The sequence below is a fragment of the Triticum dicoccoides genome, chromosome 5B, assembly GCF_002162155.2.
Source record: "Triticum dicoccoides isolate Atlit2015 ecotype Zavitan chromosome 5B, WEW_v2.0, whole genome shotgun sequence".
NCBI classification, from domain to species: Eukaryota; Viridiplantae; Streptophyta; class Magnoliopsida; order Poales; family Poaceae; genus Triticum; species Triticum dicoccoides.
Window position 1 is genome coordinate 86,052,765 of NC_041389.1, and position 475 is coordinate 86,053,239.

Genomic DNA, 475 nt, shown 5'->3' on the forward strand with positions numbered 1-475 from the left:
ACCCCCTTCTTAAAATTAGATGTTTCGGATGCGGGATGAACTCCTAGCACCAGATCGCATGCGAGCAATTCAAGAGGAATTGGCGGCATTCTTTCTTGACCACGTGATCGCTGAAGACGGAGAATACTATGTGGACTACGCGTCCGTATTTTAGGAGATTATATATTTGTAAAAGATAATTATTGTATATATGTAGCCGGTAGTGTCGGATAGATATACGAGAACTTGTTTGTTCGACCAATCTCTCGGAGAAGGAGAGGTGGTCGATATCACTTCTATCTGTATGCATATATGTTCATGACGATCTTCTGTTTGTTTACTAGCTAGCTAGTGTGTCTAGCTAGTCCTCTCTATACGTATGTATGTATGGTACGTAGCGTCGACCAAGCACGGACAAAAGAGAGGACACTTCTCTCTATTAATTAGCTAGCTATAGCACAATATATGAAACACCTAAATTAACCCCCCAAAACCC

The 475-nt window shown here is 41.5% G+C and overlaps 1 pseudogene; it reads left to right on the forward strand.

The window, feature by feature from the left end:
- LOC119309142 overlaps window positions 1-475 on the forward strand; it is a 14,956-nt pseudogene that overhangs the window by 11,391 nt on the left and 3,090 nt on the right.